A 17,685-nucleotide genomic window follows, 5' to 3' on the forward strand; every position below is an offset into this window, starting at 1 on the left:
GGCTTTGGGCATAACTTCTTTGAAAATGTTTCACACTACTATGTCAAAGGTACTAACTGATTTCTCTTTGTGTTGGATTGAGTTTGCCAGGGCAGGTGACAATTCTTCACTGATGGGGTTGATTTGCACGTGGAACCACAAGGAGTATCCCTAACCCTAACCCTAACCCTAACCCATACCCTAACCCTAACCCGTACCCGTACCCATACCCTAACCTGTACCCTAACCCATACCCTAACCCGTACCCTAACCCTAACCCATACCCTAACCCTAACCCATACCCTAACCCGTACCCTAACCCATACCCCAACCCATACTCTAACCTGTACCCTAACCCATACCCTAACCCGTACCCTAACCTGTACCCTAACCCATACCCTAACCCGTACCCTAACCATACCCTAACCCGTACCCTAACCTGTACCCTAACCTGTACCCTAACCCATACCCTAACCTGTACCCTAACCCATACCCTCATACCCTAACCCTAACCCGTACCCTAACCCTAACCCATACTCTAACCCGTACCCTAACCCATACCCTAACCCATACCCTAACCCGTAGCCTAACCCATATCCCAACCCATACCCTAACCCGTACCCTAACCCTAAACCGTACCCTAACCCGCACCCAGTCAATGCCAAGGGCATCTCTTAGTCACATGGCAGTTCAAAGCCACCCCACAGATTTCCAGAATGCCCTACGGGGCTTCAACACTCAAAGCACTGTGGTCCTTGGACCAGCAGTAGCACCTGGGAGTCTGTTGGAAATGCAGGATCTTCAGCCTTGGACTAGACCTACCGCATCAGAATGTTCCTTTTATAAGGAGACCCCCAGGTGATTGATCCACTCACAAACACAGCAAGGCACTACTCCACCGACCCCGTTAGGAATCCTCAGCAAGTTCAACCTCATTCATTTCTCCAATGAGAAAACAGGCCCAAGAGCACAGCTCAGCTGTACATTTTGCTCCTCTTTTTTTTTTCTAATTGGAGTATACTTGATTTACAATATTGTGTTAGTTTCAGGTGTATAGCAAAGGGATTCAGTTATACATATACACATATATATGTATGTATCTATGTTCTTTTTTCTTCGATTCTTTTCCATTACAAGATATTGAATATAGTTCCGTGGGCTCTACAGTAAATCCTTGTTATTTATCTCCTCTCCTTGTCACTAAGTTCCTTGAGGACAAGAAGGACACAGGATTCTTCTCTTGAATGTCCACCCAGCTGCCAGCACGGAGAAGCCCACACAGCTGTGGCCCTAGAAATGCCTGTTGTCTGTATTCCCTCCGGACGCCAAATTCTCCTTTGTACCCAGAAAGCAACTCGCTCCCTTTGCTCATCCACAGAAGCACAGGCCATATCCCTCCAGCCCTCATGGTCACTGGGGCACATCTACCACCTTGGTCTTGTCAGTTTCACCACCAGCCCCAGCTGCACGGAGGACCACAGGGTTTGAAGAGGCATTGGCTCCCTCCCCATCCCCCTGCCTGTAGGCCCTTGTGGTTAGCGTCACACTCAAGAAAGAATAAATAGAAAGCAACCCCCCACCCCGTTGTTCTAAGATAGCCACAGAGATGACAGATGCTGCAAACTTGGGGGAGATGAAAGATAAACAGTGACAATAAAAAACCAAGAAAGGCGTGTCCCAGTGACAAGAAGCCCCGGTCTGCAGAGCCTTCTGCTAGGGTGTGAACTGTGCCCTCCCAGCCCTATCCCTGCCCCCAGGCTGGCTAGGCTGGTCCTTCACTGGGGAAGAGAGTAAGTGCCTCACGGGGAGGTAAGCCCAGCTCAGCTGCTCAGCAAATGACCAGGAACGAGAAAAGCTGAGCTGGGGGACAGCGATGGGAAAGGAGGCTTCCTTCCGGCCGCCTCTCGACCCCAGCCGAGGCCATCTCAAGGAGCCCACGGCCTCCGGAGAGCAGGACCATCAGCCTCCCCCCAGGCTGCGGGCAGAAAGATGGCTCAACACCTTAACTCACAGCCTCTGCTTCCGGGCCCCGCTTCCTTCCTTCATCAGGCAACGGTGGACCCAAGACAGGAAACCACCCACCTCCTTACTCCACAGTGAATTTGTTTCTTTTGTCAAGAAATTCAGGACCCAGCCTGACACATCCGTGTACCAGGTGGCACTGCAGCTTTCGGTCCACATGTCTTCACTCGGCCCCTCCGACCAGGATGTGGCTCTTTCGTCTCATCTCTCACGCCAGGCACAGGGCCTGGCATGCAGAAGGCGCTCCCTAGATGTTTGGGTATAAAAGCCCCTCAGGGGCAATGAAGCCAATTCCTCTCTATACAATGTGACAGACCACAAAGGATGAGCCATCGCCTTTGTTAGGAGAACAAAATGGCATCCTCTTTATGTGCCTCCTCTGGGGCACGTCGCCATCTCACCCATTTTCAGAGATGTTCTCTTTGTCGTGACCGTCCTCACCATGCCACCACTGACAACAGTCACAAAGGTGTAACCGTGAACCACACCTCTTTTTTCAGACTTTGGAGGCAGCATAATATATCGGCTAAAACAACAGGTTCTAGAGCCTGAAATTCTTGGGTCAGATCCTAGGTCTGCCATGTACAAGTTAGGAACCTTGGCCGAGCGACTTCACTCCGTTACTGTTTTCTTGTCTATAAAACAGGCGTAGGAATACCATGTCCTCGTGGGTTTCTGGTGAGATGATATATGTCATCGAACAGTACTCTTGACTCTCTTGTTCGTTTTTACTGCTGGTCTCTGAGCAGCTGAAGTTCTCCAAGCAGAGCAAAAGCAACCAGCGAGCAGAGTTCCTTCCCTCCTGAGATGAGAAGAAGGCAGGGGCCTAGCAAGGCAGGGGTGCGCTCAAGCGCTCAGACGATAACACACAGGGGCCGACCCATCAGGTGCAAATGAAGCAGAATCACATCCACGTAGACGTCTGCCCTTCCCTTGTTTCTGGAAAAACACAGCCTCCCTGACTTTCATTTTCCATTTTGAAGAGACATTAGGACGAGAGCAATTTCCCTTCCTTCTTAATCTACTATGAGAAAAGCAGCATCCTCGTGTGCTCAGTGAGAGTCAGCACTTAGCCTTAGCGGAAGAGCCAGAGAGGGGGTGGAGAAAACGTTGGATGTGGGCAGGCTGGTCCCCAGTTAGGGACCCTTAGAGACAGCTGCCACTCGATCCACCCGGCTGTCAACATACACTCATCAGAACCCAGTGTTTCCAGCCCTTTTGGTCATTCAAAGATATTTCCGAATTTTAAAATGTTGTACGTGTTCAGGTACAGGACGAAATACAGTTTTATTCACTGCAACGTTACTTGAAATAAACACCAAACAGCTATAAACAGCTTGTGTCCATCAGCAGGGATTGGTTGAATAAATGACGGTGCATCCATACAGCAGAACACTCACAACCATACAAAAAACCGCTGCATCTATGGGATGCAGCGGTTCTTAGAAGGAAGTTCATAGCGATACATATAATGGAATACTACACCCCTGTGAAAAAGAAGGAGAAAGCTCCTGGTTCACTGATAGGGAAAGATCGCCAAGATCAATGAAGTGAAAAAAGCGAGGTAAAACAGCGTGTGTAGTATGTATACTATAATTATGTAAGAAAGAATGGGATGGAGGGAGAATGTATATTTGTACTGCTTCTTCTTTGCAATAAGAAACAAATAAAAATGGTTACTGGGAGGGGGCAGGATGGGCAGGTGGAGGTTGGTATAAGAGGTCACTGGGTATCTTTCTATAATGATTTGACTTTTGAGCTATGTGAATACAGCACTTACTCCAAAAATAATATAAAAACAATGTGAACACCGGCCAGTGTGAACAACACACATCTACAGGCTACACATGGCCTGTTGGCCTCAGCTTTACAACCTCTGCACTAAGGGGTCCCGACCGGGAGGCAGAAAGTTGGTAGCAAGGGGTCCAAGTTGTGTTGGGTTTGAAGACCAGCAGGTTGTTCAAATCTGGCATCTGGAACACCCTCTGGGTTGCCTGGCAATGAGCTGGTTGGGCCCAGGAGCTCCTGTTCTCCCAGGAGAAGGGGGTGCCACTCTCCACCAGCTTCTGAGCTTGGGTTTCTCCACCTTCCTCCCAAGTTAAGGCTGACCGGAACCCAGATGGTCTATTTGCTCCCTTCGGTTGAGGCCTCTCCCTGACTTGTCCTATAAAAAAGGTGCAGCGGGGCTTCCCTGGTGGCGCAGTGGTTGAGAGTCCGCCTGCCGATGCAGGGAACGCGGGTTCGTGCCCCGGTCCAGGAAGATCCCACATGCTGTGGAGCGGCTGGGCCCGTGAGCCAAGGCCTCTGGGCCTGCGCGTCCGGAGCCTGTGCTCCGCAACGGGAGAGGCCACAACAGTGAGAGGCCTGAGTACCGCAAAAAAAAAAAAAAAAAAAAAAAGGTGCAGTGATAGGAGCGTGGCATCCCATCACTGGCCAGAGCGTCATGTGTGTTCCACTGGGCCCAGCCACGTTCCCTGGAGGATATCGAGAGAACAGAGGACACGGCCCGCTGATTCATCTCCCTGTTCCTTCCACCCGCACCAAGGGACACAGCAACTATTCACCCCGGCCCCGTGTACATCCTAGTCTTGTCACTGAAAAGAGCTCACTTAGTGTTCCAGGTTGAACTACGATCTCCAAGAAAAGGCACAGTGAAGTCCTAAATCCCAAGACCTCAGAAGGTACCCCAATATGACCGGTGTCCTCAGAAGACAGTCACGTGAAGACAGAGACACACAGGGATAAACTGTGTGACAACGCAGGCAGAGTGTGGATTATGAGGCTGCAAGCCGAGAAACGCTGAAGATTGCCAACCAACAGCCAGAACAAGGAGGCAGCCAGGAAGGACTTCCCCTGCTGGTCGGAGAGGGAGCAGGGCCCTGCCAACACCTTGACTTTGGACTTCCATCCTCCGGAACCGTGAGACAACACATTTCTGTTGTTTTAAATCCCCCAGTGTCCTGCACTCATAGGGCAGCCCTAAGGAATGAATACACTCAGGCCAGCTCTAGCGGCAAAGGCATCTGACATTCTCCCACCTCAGGAGGTGCTCAGGAGATGCTGATGGCGACTCTGCCCAATGAATGAGAATTCTAGGCCCTGACTGATCACGCTTTATCGCATAGGTATACAGCGAACAATCAAACAGTACGCAATTACTGAGTAGCGACCTCGCGAAGAATATAAGAGAAGTAGAGTATTGTGACTGCCCTCAAGGAGTCGACAATCTGAAGGTTTAAGACAGACACATAAGACGTAACAACACACAGCACGGTGGCCAAATAAGCGTGACTTCAGCCCCCAGCGGACGCTACATAGGTCACCCGTAACTAAACCCCACGGTGCTGCCATCCGGACTCCATCTTCTACTGTATTTCCTTTTGGCTGAAGAACTGGGGGAACTAGAATGTCAGGCTAGCAGACAACTTCTAGAAGCTGTCACCCCTGCGCCTGGCCTGGAACTCAAACTTCTCGCCCACCGCGGAGGCCCACTGTCGTCTGTGACATCCATCTGCCACCCTTGATCGAAGGCTCTCACATTGGTTTCTCACGCACTTGCTTTTTCTGTTCAGAGAGGCAGGCCCTGGAGGGACAGTGAGCCTTTTCTGCAGCCCTCCACAAACCCGGCACGCAGAAAACACAAGGGCCACATGGTCTGGGAGTCCACTTGGGTAAGCTGACCAACACTTTTTAAGAGGGGCTACAGAAGATGAGAGATACTGTTTCCTGTGGCATCATTCAGAACCTCTGCTCGCTCGGCCCAGCCTTCCTGCAGGTGGCTGCTCACACCATACCTGCCTCTAGGAACCTCTGATTCTCACCATAAGAAGCCTCGTGTCCAGCTACACACCCGGGGTGGGCAGGGGTGGGGACAGCTCACCTTGACTGGTCTCTCCTGCGGTTTCTTCTGGATCCCGGTCTCCGGGGTCCTCCTGGAGCTCTCTCCGTGGCCGCGCCGAGTGCCAGGTGGAGCCCCAGGCCGGGCTGACGAGGCAAGGTGGCAAGTCGCCACTGCCCCACCCTTGACAAGCAGCCCAGTGGCCCGACCGTGGCTCCAGGCCAGTCTCCTGAAGGGCAGCTGTGGTCAGGGCGGGACCTGCCGGTAGAACACACAGACAGAAGGTGTCCTCAGTTTGGCTTCAAGTAACTCATTATAGATCTCAGGATAGAGAGCGCCCTGAAAGTCTCTTAATTTTCCTCCTGGGACTTCTGAAATCAACTGCCAGCTGTGGTCTGGGTCAGGTTTGGCAGCAGACCCTGGCTGCCTGCCTAATGTCACTCATTTTTCCCTTCCTCCTTTCCAAAAAGATTCCAATTTTGTTCATCACTCAGGGTAATAAGTGACCTTCTGCTCAGCTCAGGGCCCCATCCAGTCAAAGCAAGTGCAGGCCCTTGCTGGAAGGTGGTGGGGGTGGGCTCCTGACCCCCTGCTGGTCACTGAGACAGGAGAGGGGCTTCGTGGGAGGGACCCTGGAAATGTTTTACTGGTCCCTAAGGGAGAAGCAGGCCCACCTTCCTCTGGTATCAGGGAAGTGGCAGGATTAAGCTTTGTTCTCTGGGATGAGATCTCTGGCTTTAATGCTGACCTGGGACTCCATCCGCACGGCCGTGAGTAATCACTGAAGCTACACCTAAAGGCTGCAAGAGACAGGATCTGACGTGCATTTTTAAATGGTGACTTGGGCTCCTTGTGGGAATGAATTTAGGAGGGGGAGGAGGGGGAGTGGATACACTGAGACCCGTTAGGGGAATATTACAGTCCAGACAAACGCTGCTGTGTCCTGACCAGGGCGGAGGCAGATGAGGAGGTACAGGTGGATGGATGCTAGGCTATTTAGAAGCGGGATCAAGAGGATGGAGGGGTTCGATGCGGCAAAGGCGGAGGAGAGGTGGAGGCTGCCTTGGACTCAGTGGTCCTCTCTACATCCATCCTGGAAACTCTCAGAGATAAAATGACTCCTGAAAATCTCCTCCTCTTGTTTGGTCAGTGCTCCTTCTGGCATCACGTCCTTGGTGGGTGGGTGCTGAACAGAACAAGTCTCCACTGGGTGAGCCACGCCATGACCGCTCCTCACCGAGGTATCTCATGAGCTGTTTGGGGGCACTCACAGAAGCCTTTCAGTAGAGGGTGGGCTTCTAGGTCCAGAAGGCCGACCTCCATTGGATTGCTTTTCCCTCTCCTAATTTTGTCAATACTAAATAAATATGCTGGACTGCTATTTCCCGCATTACGGCAGGCTAAGTACTTAGACTGAACCTCCCACTGAAAATCTTGTATAAATGATAAAAAACAATATTTCTAAAAGCATTGATGAGCTGGCAAGAAAGGAAGGAACTCACTGGCCAGGCATGTCTTCAGATAATGGAATATTCGGGTTCTGACTATAATTATGACTATAATGTAATTAAAGAAATTAAAGATGAGCTGGTAAATATGAACAGGGAACAACAACCAAAAACAAAAAAACACATGAGAAATAATCAAGAAGATTTCAAGAAAAATGGACCCAAGAGAATTTTTAGAAATAAAAATTAAATAACTGAAATCACCAACTGTGGACAGACTTAATTGCATAGTAGATACAGCCTGAGAAAAAAGCCGTGAACTAGAAGCTAGGTCAAAATAAATTAACCAAATGCAGCCCCAAAAGACAAAGACTCAGAAGAATATGGGAGCTTAAGAGACATGAAAGCTAGAGGCTAACATATTCTTAAAAGCAGCCAAAGAGAAAGCGTTCCCTTTCAATGGTCACAACGTAGAATACCTTCCACACGCTAAACCAAAGTAACTGTCATCTGAGAATTCTAGCCTTAAAGAATATGTCCTTTAAGAAAAAGAGAAATGAAGACATTCTCCAATAAATAAAACTCTAGTTTGTCACAGACCCTCATTAAATGACATTTGTTAAAGCGGTATTTCAGATGGGAGGAAGGATTCTAGATGGAAGATCTGAGATTAAAGAAGGAATGAAAAACAAAGAAAATGAAAATAGATTTTCTCAGTCTGTTGTTGAGGAAATAACATCAATTGGAAGTCAGACGTATTTATCTCGCATTTGCTGTCATTTCTTACTATCTGGGAAGTTTGAATCAAGTTAATCTCTCAGAATCTTGATAGCCTCATTTAAAAAATACATAAGTTGGGCTATCCCTGGTGGCGCAGTGGTTGGGAGTCTGCCTGCCGATGCAGGGGACGCGGGTTCGTGCCCGGGTCCGGGAGGATCCCCCATGCCGCGGAGCGGCTGGGCGCGTGAGCCATGGCCGCTGAGCCTGCGCGTCCGGAGCCTGTGCTCCGCAACGGGAGAGGCCACAACAGTGAGAGGCCCGCGTACCGCAAAAAAAAAAAAAAAGAAATACATAAGCAAGGTCTTTGTGAGGAATAAATGAGCCACCACATACAAATGCTCAGAACATAGATTCTGCATTTAGAAGGTGTGAAATAAATGTTCATTTCTTATCTTTTCAAAAATTAATAAACAAGCAAGTAAATAAGACATTGTTAGCAAAAGGAATCCCTCCCTCTGCTTCAAGTGTGAGATAGAACTCTAGCGCTTTTCCACGTCGTAAAAGGCTGCACTGCAGAGCTGATGCTTTAGAGGTTTTCTTTTCATCTTTTCAGTAGCAAGCCTAAGATCTTTCAGACAAAATATTTATGCTTTCTTTGTTTTATAAATACTGCACGTGAACACACAAGCCCCAGGGACAGACCCTGGATTCCAGCTTAACTCACAATTTTAAAATAAATTTGTGTCCACAGTTTCATGAGATCATAAAATACGTGCTGGCCCATCCACGGGGGCAAAATGGCCTGTCCTGCCCACCCCTTCCCAGGGCTCTTCCGCCAAGTAGGGGGGAGCAGCACACAGAGGATCCCCCCACCCCGCCCCCGTGCTGACAGATACCCTCCCCAGCTCCACCCCTAACTTCACTCTCTTTTTCATTTAGGACAAGGAAGCCAAGCTAAGGAAAGCGAGCTTAGTCTCCTTTAGATTCTCTGCCTAATTTTCATATGGCACCAATTTGGTGGTGGCGGGCAAGGACGGGAGACGGGGATGGAGGAGGGACAGATAAACTCAGAGCCAGTCCTTCCCTGATGATGTCAAGGAAACAAATAGCACCAGTTAGGAGGTCCTAGGACCCGGGCTGGCATCTCCACTCTGCCCTTTGTCACCTGTGTGTCCCCAGGCAAGCCAGTTAACCTCTCTGACTTTCTTTTCCTCACCTGTAAATTGGAGTCAACCATTATTCCATATTTGTAGAGCATTTTACAATTTCCCAACTGTTTCCTCAGTCATAATTTCATTTACTATGCACCGTCAGGTCTATAATACCCAGCCTAATGCTCACCTCACTGCTGTAAAGATTTAAAAGCATTGCGTGGACGGCTGTGTACACGGCAAAGAGCTCCATCCATATGAAGGATCATCACCAGTGTGACATGACTGACCCTCTTAAGAGCGGGGGCTCTGCTGTCCAAGTGCCCGTGCTTGGATTGATTCTATGCTGACCGGCTATGTGACCTTGAGTGAGTTGCTTAGCTTCTCGGTTCCTCACTTCTAAGTGAAGGATGGTAACATTAGCCCCATCTCACAGCTTAGGGCTCCTGAGTACATGGGAGGCTCTCCGGGAATGAGAACTGACTGTATCGACACGAAGTTAAGCCCACGGGTGTCTGACCACACACACCCACACTGCCTGACTCCCAGCATCCTCCATCCTTTCTTATCCGTGGTTACATCCACTCTCCCCAGGCCTGGGCAAATATTTGCAAAGGGAGGGCAGGAGCTCTGAACAACAGGACCCACTGTGGACGGTTTCTTGAAGACGACCAGCCTTCAGGTTCTCTCTAGATTTGTGGGTGTCTCCAGGCTGCTGTGGATGGAAGCAGAGTGCAGGCTCCCTGAGGTCCCAGGCAGCCCGACGCTTCCCACTGCCAGCTGAGGGTCTTGCTTCGGCGGGCCAGAGAGTTCTGGAATATAGGTCGCCAGCTAAGCCTCAGTCCCCTAACTGGACTGTGCAGCCACCCTATTAAAAGGCACCCAGGCCTGAGCCGACACCACGTGGACCCGTTAGATGACCTACGAAGAAAATGGTTAATTAAGCCCAACTTGATGAATGGATGGAAACCACTGGGCTGCAAAAAATATAAGCAGCCCCACTTCAAAGCACTTTCACCTTGTCACTGCTTCATCCCACGGTCATGACCTGCCTAAGAGATGGGAAGGACAGCTATTTCATCAGTGAGGCGGCCGGAGCCCGCAAGCGGCACGCGGAGAAGTTCCTCCCGACGCGAACCTGCCACCAAGCACAGCTGCTCACCCATCTGCCGGCTCTGGCCCCCCGGCGCTGAGTTCTAGAACTGCATCCTAGGAGGGCCGCATCAGGACCCCATCAGATGGGGCAGGGCCAGAGGACGGGAGCTGGTCGCTCAGCTTGTGTCTTAGTCTCAGGAAAGAAAACACATGCTCAGCTGGCCTGGAGGTACAGCTCACTGCCATCGGCAGTGGGGTGGGTATGCGTGTCCCCTGGGTGACAGCGAGATGGTCAGCCAGGACCATCTCTGTGCTAGTCAGCATCTCTTTCTTTTTTTCTTTTTTTTTTTTTAGCGGTACGCGGGCCTCTCACTGTTGTGGCCTCTCCCGTTGCGGAGCACAGGCTCCGGAAGTGCAGGCTCAGCGGCCATGGCTCACGGGCCCAGCCGCTCCACGGCATGGGGTATCCTCCCGGACCGGGGCACGAACCCGTGTCCCCTGCATCGGCAGGTGGACTCTCAACCACTGAGCCACCAGGGAAGCTCAGCATCTCTTTCTAAAGTGACTCTGGACAGCCTAGCCCAGAGACTCCGCCGGCTGCAGACGGAGCACGGCACTGCTGCCCGGTGAGGGACACACCACAGCCCCGGGCAGGCAGGGGCACAGAGGTCTCCATCAACCACTGTGACCAGACCTCGGATGGGGCCAACTGTGAAAAGCTGCCTTTGGCCCTATAACCAACCAGGGCTGACAAGGCAGCAGACAGGAAAGAAATCAACAGTGGCCTATTGTTAAAAGGGTATCACCTGGCTTCTCCTTGCCGTCTGTTTTGTTTGGCTTTCCTGGTGGATAAGTTTGTACGAAGTGAGTCAGCCTCTGAGGGTGGGCCTACCTGCTTCCCCCTCAGCCCCACAGCACCTTCTGTGGGGTTTCGATCACCATCTCCTTCCTAACGGAGCGTGGTCCATGTAACACCCCCCCACACCCATGCAGATTCTAGAGATGCTCCCTCCAGAGCAGACACTCGTGTGCCAGGCAGGGCCAGCTGTGCTTCATTCTATACGACAGCCTCTATCCACAGGAAACAGGAAGGTTCAGAGGGTCCAGGGCCGCATCCTGGGTCCTCATCGCTTTTAGATGGTAAACTGAGTCAGTGGAGGCCAGCCAGAGGAGGAGGTGACCCTTAGAAATACGGAGAGGGTCAAGGCACATCTTACAGCCTGGGCAGAAATTCATCGGTTTCATTTCTATGCAGACTGGTCCTCAGACGCTGTCTACTAAGATGGACTGAAGACCCCCCACGCAACACTCTTCCAGGACCCCACCACCCCCATCTGCTGAATTCCACCATCCTTGCAGGCCCCACTCTGCTCTCGCCTAACTAGTTAAGCCTCTCCAAAGTCCATGTCCCTCTAGAGAACATACAGTCTGTCCTGCTCGCTCGGCAGGGGTCTCCTATGCTGTCAGAAGAAGTACTGTGGGCTTTGTTCTTTCTCCCAGTACAATGCACTGCACACAGTAGGTGTTCAACCCTTTTGCTTTTGTTCTGGAGGGTTTTTTTGCGGGGGGAGTGCATTAACATTTAATAAAACCTCATTGATTTAGCCCCTCCACTGTCAGGAAATTCAGATGTGGTGTGAGTGGAATAACACGATCACTATTCAGTACAAATTAGAGCTTTTGATTCTATTTCTAATTCCAGTAAATAGGTCTTGTGCATTTAAAAAAATATTTTTAGTTTGCAATGTGTGATTACATAATGGAGGCCTAGTCATTTTTTTTTTCATTAACATTCATTTCCCTTAGCAGTTCCTTTCTGTGTCTTTGTTTCTGATTTGAGCCGTGGTTCAATGTATTAAAATTGCATTCCTTAAAAAGAAGTTCCAGAGCAGACTTTTTAACTGGCCCTCCCCACCCCTGTATTTCTGACTGGGCTGTGCCTGGGGCAGCTCACCTGGTGTGGAGTCAGGGGATCTTACAGGTGTGTTAACAGAGCTCTGGTATCAAGCAGAGCCCTCCACTCACCAGGGCAGCTCTTTGCAGGCAGCCAGCGTGGGGCGCAGGGAGAAGCAGCATGGTGGGGTGTCCCTGAGGGAGGTGTCTATACCAGAACTAGGTGTGTGGACTCAGATGACCGATTTACCTCTCTGAGCCTCGGTTTTCTCATCTGTAAAATGGGGATGCTAAGTCCTAGATGAGAAAAAGTGCCTGGCACATGGCAGGCACTCAATACATTCTCTTATTTGCAGGGGTCCCTGTGGGAGTCTGTTGGGGGCCTTGCTGCTTCTCCATCTGCCTTCATCCCCAGAATTACACCACACCTACTGAAGCCAGAACCCCGAGCCCAGAGCAAAGATGAACCCCCAAAACCTGAGTATAGGACAACACAGCAGGGGCTAGTATAGTTCATGGAGAGGGTAATGACAAGCAACAAGAAACGTGCCAGACAGCTGGGCATATATCTGGAGAAAACCATAATCTGAAAAGATACGTGCACCCCGATATTCATAGCAGCACTATTCACAATAGCCAAGATATAGAAACAACCTAAATGTCCAATGACAGATGAATGGATAAAGAAGATGTGGTGTGTATATACAATGGAATACTACTCAGCCATAAAAAAGGTGAGATAATGTCATTTGCAGCAAGATGGATGGACCTAGAGATCATCATACGACGTGAAGTAAGTCAGACAGAGAAAGACAAATATCATATGATATCACTCATATGTGGATTCTAATTAAAAAATAAAGATAGAAATGAACTTATTTACAAAACAGAAACAGAATTACAGATATCGAAAACAAACTCATGGTTACCAAAGGGGAAACATGGTGGGAGGGATAAATCAGGAGCTTGGGATTAACATATACACACTACTATATATAAGAGCCTACTGCATAACACAGGAAACTCTACTCAATATTCTGTGATAACCTATACAAGAAAAGAATCTAAAAAAGAATGAATATACATATATAAATATATATATATATATACGTATAACTGAATCACTTTGCTGTACACCTGAAACTAACACAACATTGTACATCAACTTACTCCAATAGAATTAAAATATTAAAAGTTCGTTAATTAATTAAATGCCTTGCTGAACCCCTCCCCCCAACAAAAGAAATGTGCCAGAGAGACACAGCGCAGAAGATAAAAATGCTAGAAAGAATGCCTGCTGGAGAACTAGGAAACACACGTAGCCACATTTGTAGCAGGACAACCACACCCCAGAAATAAAGTACCTTGCCCTGAGCAGATGCAGGATCAGGCGACAGCAAGACACAAAGAGGGGACAGAAAAGCACAACTGATCACAATCAAGAACAAGAGCTGATGTGGTGACCCAGCCCCTGCCGGCCAGAAAAGTGAATCCCGAGGACACATGGCTGGTTAGAGTCAGAACTGTTCCCGGCGCTCAGCATCCCGAGGGGCAGGCTGGGTTGAGCCCGTGACCCTGGGGCCAGGTTGCCTGGGTTCAAATCCCAGCTCAGCCTCTTAGGAGCCGTATGACCTCAAGCAAGTTACTCCAGCTCTCGCAGCCTTGGTTTTCTCATCCATAACATGGGGAGAATAATAATAATAGTCACTTATCTTGCCAGGCTGCTGTAAGGACCAGTGACTCCACTGGAGCCAAGCTCTTAGCCATGCTTGGGGCATTTCTGTGCATCCAGCCTCAAGGCACAGGGGAGAAGGGGGTTCCTGACATTCTGTGTTGGATCAGGGTAGCGCTGTGGGAAGCTGGTCTCCTTCCCCCACCTCAGCACCAGTGCAACCTTCCAAACCAGCGGGCAAGGGTTTGTGTTTACACAGCTTCAATGTGGCAAAGCTCCATCCATCCACCAAATCCCGGAGCTCAACGCGGAGCGATCTCTAAAGTAAATAAAGTGAAAATAAGCCAATCACCCAGTAATAGGAGATTTTCCTCTTGTCTGCCCTGATAATTCAGCCATTGGAGCCAGCCTCCTATTCCCCTTAGTTAAAAAGGGAGTTCAGGAAGCTGCCTGGCCAGAGATGCAAATGCAGGTCTGGGAGGCGGGCGTCCACACCGCTGGATCCTGGATGCGGCAGGTCTCAGCACACCCACAGCGTGTGCACTATGTCTTGCTCTTCTCGCCTTTCCCCTCGGCCCAGCAGGACAGAGAGCTGCACAGACCCAGGGGTCCCGGGAGCAGAGGGCCGGGGCCAAGCCAACCAGCCACAGGGCTGCTCTACTATGCAAATAAAGAGCCTTCAGCACAGGCTCAGTGGGTTCAGAGGCCCTTGGAATCTGAGCCTCCTGGGACACCTGTCTGCTCACTGGCGTGTCACCAGGGTCAGGCTCTGCTGCCCGACCAGGATGTGTCAACAAACGGGCAGGGGAGAAAGTACCGCTGACTTTCTGAGAAGCCAGGGCTGGGAGCCAAAACAAACTGACAAAGGGAATGCAACGTCTCGGAAGAATCTGTCGCAAAAGAAAAGCTCATATTCCTCAAGCTGGGAGAGGCCCCTGAATGTCACTTAGTCCCCCAGACGGCGGCCCCTGAGAGTCCCCTCAGGCAGACAACCCACTCCCCACACTGGTCTTCAAGAGGGTCTTCCCGTGTCTGACCCAGTCCATCCGTCCCCGTGACCTTGTCTGAACAGCAGAGCGGTTACAAGGCAAGAAAGAAGGGAGAGACCAGCCTGAAGCAGGTGCAGGGGCCACAGAGGACAGGACCTGCAGGGCACTTCCCCCGCATCACCTCGGGCTCGACCACAGATGAAGTCAGGCTAAATCGGGCTTTGAGAACAGCGGGGAAGGGATGACAAGAACCAAAAGGTCACGCGCTGAGTCGTGGAAAGCGACAGGGAGTCTTGTCTGTGCCAAAGCTGTTGGTGCATCCAAGCCTCCAGGGCCAGTGAGGTGTGAAGCTGTGGGCCCCGGCTCTGGGGCAGCCAAACTGCCTGCTGCAAACCCTGCCTCTGCCAGTTACTGGCTGTGTGACCCTGGGCGTGGCGTTCTGCCTCTCTGTTCCTCCTGTACTCTTCCTATAAAGCGGGAATGATAGCAGCGCCTACGCCATTGGGTCCTCGTGAGGCTTAAACAGCAGATCCACGTCTGGCGCTCGACGTGTGCTGTCATCAGGACGACAGTTTGCCCAGGACAGCCTAGCTTCTGCCCGTTGTCCCAGCATCACTGCCAACACTCTGCCTTTCACTCTCAAACGTGAACGTGAACGGGTTGCAGGATGGATGGTCAGGCTGAGGAGCTCTTGTCTTTTTTTAGGGCCCCCTCGTTACCTCCCTGCTCCACACTGTCTGAGGATCGGACAACCAGGTCCCCAGAGGGTGTGTCCCCAAAGGTAGCTCTGCCCTGTGCCGGAAACTTGCTCAGTTTGCCTTTCCTCCTTTTCTCTTCCCTTTGTCTCCCGGTCTCCCGCCTGTTCTCTCCGCTGCTCCCCTATGGGTGCCACCTTATTTACATGCTGACGGTAGTGGGGACTCCTCTGGCTCTGCACACGGGGATGGGGTGCTTTCTGGCTCACTGACTAGACTAGGTAGGTCTCACCACATTTCCCTTAGAGAAATGGAAACCCTCTGAGACGTCAAACATGACTTGACCACCAGACGGGTGAATGGAAATCATTTTCCATTTTGTGTATGGGTGTGAGTGTGTATTGTTTAACGGGGAAAAAGAGAATAATAGTTGGAAAGGGTCCATCTGATGCGGGGGTCTGTCTGTGAAAACCACCCCCCAGGGCGGTTTTATAAAGGGAGAGGCTGGAGGCTGCCCCCCCGCATGGCAGTGGAGAGGGCCAGGAGCTCAGGGGTCGGCACCCTCTCTGCCACTCACTCACCACTGGTGAAGGACCGTGATTTCTGAAGCCTCAGTTTCCCCATCTGTAAAACTGAGCACAGTTGGCCCTAGGTCACCCAGATGCTCTGACACCGTAAGAGGCCTGGCCCTGTTCTTAGGATCCTGAAAAGGCACTTGTGGAATTCCACAATATTCTGCAAACACATCTTCAGGGTCTGTCCAGCCCTTTTCATGGGTGAAACACAGGAAGGAACCAAGGCCTGGGAGAGTGTGACAACCTGAATGAATTCTCGCCCAAGGAGTAATGACAAATGCCTGAGGGCCCCGAGCACGGGCACAGCACGCACGCATGTTCCGTGTGCGCGTGAACTCAGCGACTGACTTACCAGATCCCTGGGGGATCCCCCACCAAACTCCCTCAGCCCGGCCACCCCCCAGCTGCCTGTGGGCTCAGCAAATCCATGACAGAGAGCCTCGAGGTAGGGCTGCAGAGCAATAGCTACTGCAGCCCCGACCCCGGTGCTTGGGACCATCACAGGCTCACACATCTCCAATCACCACCAAACCCGACCCTGCTCCTAACCTGGGCTTCCCTGTCCAGCCCTGGAACCCCAGTCTCCATCACCATGGTCTCTTCCTCTGCTCAGGCCTCTGACATTTATGTAGCTGCCAGATTGGATCTATTCCAGCCTTCTCTGGTTCAGTCCCTGCCCCACCACTCATGTGCTGTGTGACCTTGGACAAGTTGTTGACCTCTCTGATCTGAGTCTCAGTTTCCTCCTTTACAGAGTGGAGACAGCAGTGACTAGCTCTCCGTCGGGTTGTGGGGAGGACTAAGTGGGGTCCTGGGTGGAAATGCCCTACCACGGGTGCCGGCCTATAACAGACGGCTTCTCCTCCTACCCTGGCCCCTTTTAGCAGCATCCCTGGCCCTGCCCTCCTCCGCATGCCCTGCAGCCCTGCTCAGCCTCCTCTCCTTCCCGGGTTCTCCTCCCACAGCATCCTCTGCTTCCCAAATATCGCTGTCAAATGACAAGTTCTTCGGAACCCCAGTGACCTCACTGCCCTTCTCAGAACCCATCCAAAAATGCCCAGGCCGAATAAGACGTGCAGGTTTCCTGGCCTGACGCACCAGGCTTTCCCCGACCTCGTCCCAGCCCACATTCTGCACCACACTGTCCACTGCGTTTTCCCTGGTCCCCAGACACCGCCACCTCCCTGACTCTGCTGAGACGTCCCTGACCCCAAACGCCCTGACCCAGCCTCCTCCTCAAGGCCCAGCCGAAGCGCCACCTCCAGAGGGCCACCTGACCCACTCCTTGCAGAGGTGATGACCCCCTCCTGCAAACTCACCCTAGACTCACGTCATTCATCACCCCTTCCAGTCAGTACTGAGAGGCGAGGGGGCCTCAGAGGGCAGACACAGGCCTCTCATTTATCTCCCAAAACTGTGCACACAGCAGCTCTGATGGGCAAACACTACCGAACATGGCCATGCATGGTAATGTCGCCCAAAAAAGGACACAAACCCTGGGCCCTCAAGATAAAATAATTCCAATTCTATACGGAGTACGCTGCCCTAGCAAGTTTCATATTCCTAGGCCCACAGCCTTGATAAAAAGATTCTCTGGTACATGTTGGT

At 51.1% G+C, this 17,685-nt stretch overlaps 1 protein-coding gene across 1 annotated transcript in view; it reads right to left on the bottom strand.

Moving 5' to 3' along the window:
- CRACR2A (calcium release activated channel regulator 2A) overlaps positions 1-17,685 on the bottom strand; it is a 109,340-nt gene that overhangs the window by 90,682 nt on the left and 973 nt on the right. The window contains exon 2 of the mRNA XM_060113714.1: positions 5,882-6,097. The gene's annotated coding sequence lies outside the window, so the exon portion shown is untranslated. The remainder of the gene's footprint in view (positions 1-5,881; positions 6,098-17,685) is intronic.

Source organism: Mesoplodon densirostris, chromosome 11 (genome assembly GCF_025265405.1).
Source record: "Mesoplodon densirostris isolate mMesDen1 chromosome 11, mMesDen1 primary haplotype, whole genome shotgun sequence".
NCBI lineage: Eukaryota > Metazoa > Chordata > Mammalia > Artiodactyla > Ziphiidae > Mesoplodon > Mesoplodon densirostris.